Source organism: Taeniopygia guttata, chromosome 8 (genome assembly GCF_048771995.1).
Source record: "Taeniopygia guttata chromosome 8, bTaeGut7.mat, whole genome shotgun sequence".
NCBI lineage: Eukaryota > Metazoa > Chordata > Aves > Passeriformes > Estrildidae > Taeniopygia > Taeniopygia guttata.
Genome location: NC_133033.1, coordinates 30978793 through 30981878, shown reverse-complemented (window position 1 = coordinate 30981878; position 3086 = coordinate 30978793).

Below are 3086 nucleotides of genomic sequence, written 5' to 3'. Positions count from 1 at the left end.
TATCAGGATGTTCTCATTGCCTCTGCACACTGGGAAATTCTAAACCACGCTTTTAAACAGTTAATTGTAGGATCTGCTGAGATATGTAAAAGCCATTGAGGATCTCAAGTGACTGACTTTAAAGCTAAGATAGGAGTTTTAAAGGAATTAATCATCCTGGTCAATAAATGTGGGCATCAGAAAGAGCCACAGCTGCTCACTCCCTAGGCTGACTGATACCAAAATTCTTAAAATAGAAAATAGAGTGACTGAGAATTAAATGTAGGTAGTATTAATCACATCTATTTTACAGTAGTGCCAAAAATGACAGGAGGACCCAGGACAGAAAAAAGAGACGGAAAGAAGGAAAAAAATATGTCGTGAGTTAGAAGAGACCCTCAAACATCAAGTCAAACTCCCGGCCCTGCACAGGAGATCCCCAAAAATCACACCTTGTGCCTGAGAGCATTGTCCAAAGAAAGAAAGAAAGAAAAAGAAGGGAAACAAGCAGTGTTGCTAAAGTCAAGTTGCTGCCTGGAGCTGGGAAGGTGAAAGTCAGTGGAGCTGAGGCAAGAAATTGGGGTATCCGGACCAAGGTTCCCACGTCAACAGCGGGAACGACCACGCGGTGATTCAGGCAGGAGTGCTCAGGAACGGCTGTGGTTGGGCAATCATTGAGCAATGCGACCCGAGGATTAATGTACAACACTCCAGAAAATCAGGATTACAAGCACTGTGGTGACAAGCGGAGGTAAATGATGCTGCTGATGAAACAGTGCAGCAATTTAGAGTGGGAAAGACAATAGCAGATGATGGGCGTGAGTGGCAGGAAGCAGAGGAGGCAGTGCCTTCTCCCAGTTGCTTGTAAATAGTGGGAAGGAAGGTAAGGAGAGCAGCCACTTTATTTTTGTGTGAGCTGCAGGTAAACAGCCTCTAAAGAGAAGGGCAGGAAGGCTGTGAAAAAGCTCTGCCATGGAAAAACCCAGAGACCAGGGAGGGAGCTCAGTGCCTGTCACACTGTGCTGCTTTGGCTTGGGAGGTTTGCTGAGAGCTGCCAATAAAATCTGGTGACACCTCTGTACAGCGTCTTTAGGCAAAATAAGCAAAGCAAATTTGTTCTGAAGATTAGCTGCACTTTTCTTTCTATTAAAGAAATCTCATTTTTCTACCACCCAGAGTCAGGCTTTTACTAATTAGATGAAAGAGTTTCAACAAGAAGTTGTTGAACTTTAGGATATTTTTGTACATTGTGCATTGAGTATTTTGTTGGGTTTTGATTTTTATTTTGTTTACACTTGCTTGCCCAGCCAATGCTGGTCCCACAACTTTACTGTAAATAGCTGGCACAGCATTTTTGGCATGAGGGCAGCACAGATCACATACAGCCTGACCTGAAAATATCTCTAAGCAGCACTGTGTTGAAGTCAACCTAAGAACAGGGATGAGTTTATGTGAAAATTCCTTCTGCTCTCACCCATTGCATTTCAGCAATGATAAGGCTTTTAGTTTTTTCTTTTCATTTTTACAAGTTTTCTTATTAAGCAGCATGAAAGATGAGTGATGGTATAATAGTGTGAACACATATTGCAAAATAACTCAGTTTAGGACTTTTTCACCCAGTGGCTCTGCTCAAGACTCCCCACAGATATTTAAAACAACTTCTGAAAGTTTCAGCAGCTACAATTTAAATGTGTGTCTGAGGTGTGTGTTACACAAAATAAATTCTACTAGCAGGTCTGACACATCTGTCAAAAGTGACAGAAATGTTTTATTACCCCATTGTAACTTTGTACCTTGTTTTGGGGTGCACTTGGGGGCATATTGTGCATAGCACAACCCTGATGTCGTGAGGAGGAGAGACCTGTACTTGCCAGTAAGAGATTAGTGGATAAATTCTCCTGGCTTTGGGAAAACTTTCCCACTTGCAGTGTGAAGCAGCATACAGGAGGTTACTAGAGTTTGTTTGCTGGTGACGTGCTCTGTGACTCACCCTCCATCACGAGCCTGTGTCTGTCTGGGGAAAGAGAGAAAGCAAGGTACAAACCCCAGCCTTTGTCCCATTTTCAGCCCTCTGGAGCAGCCTTTGTCCCAGTTTTTGTCCCTGTGGAGCACAGCTGGGACTAAAAGGGGAGGTCTCCACCCAAGCCCATTCTCAGCTCCCCCAAACAGGAGAGCTGAGCTCCCACTGCCCAGGGCAACATTTGTGAGGGAGAACACCCCCTTGACACAAAACACCACTTCTTGGGGGATGACTCAAATTGGGGGCACACCATTTTTACTTCCCTGTAAAAATATCTACCCTGGCTACCATTTGGAAGAACCTCAGGGGTAGGACACACATTTGAGATGAGCCTGGGTGCTGGGGGAAGCACTAGTTGAGCAAGCCGTGTGTTCCCGCTGAAGGACGAGGACAGATAACACCACAGGGCCCTCACAGCCTTGACTTCGGTGTCCTCCTGGTTCCTTTAAATAAGTTTTCCTTGTGCCTGGGGTGTGGGGAGTGGAGGGGGGCCCTCAGGGCGAGGACAGGCCTTGCCCGTGGGGGACTGAGCCCACTTGGACCTTGGACTGGATGGGCACAGCTGGGATCGACACCCTGGAACCAGGACTGACATTCCCTCAGCTGGATTGAGGCCGGAACCAGAGATCTCTTTTTCTTTATTTTTTCCTTCCTTCCCTCCCTTCTCTTTTCCTCTGTAATTAATCTCTTTCTCTCTCTCTTCTCTTTTCCCCTACCCCTTTATCCAAAACCCACTGCCTACTGCTTTGTCCAGAACACACTGTTCCTATAGTAGGTCCGGTAACAGCATACCAATTTCCATGCCAAGTGTGTAGCTTAACTGATAAAACCCCTCTGACTTCCGAGCTTTTACCAGCCTTGGGTGTTCCTCACCCTTAACGCAGGGTCGCCGCATTTTTGGCGGCTCTCTTCCCTCCCTCAGGAGCGCCGGGAGCAGGCGGCGGTGCCTGAGGGGACACTGAGGGGAAAGGGGGGAGCGCCCCTCGCGCGCCTCACGTGCCGCCCCGCCAATCCCCGCCCGCGGAGCCGCCTGCTCGGCCAATGGGCGGTGCCGCCCTCGCCCCGCCCGCTGCGCCGTGACGTGTGC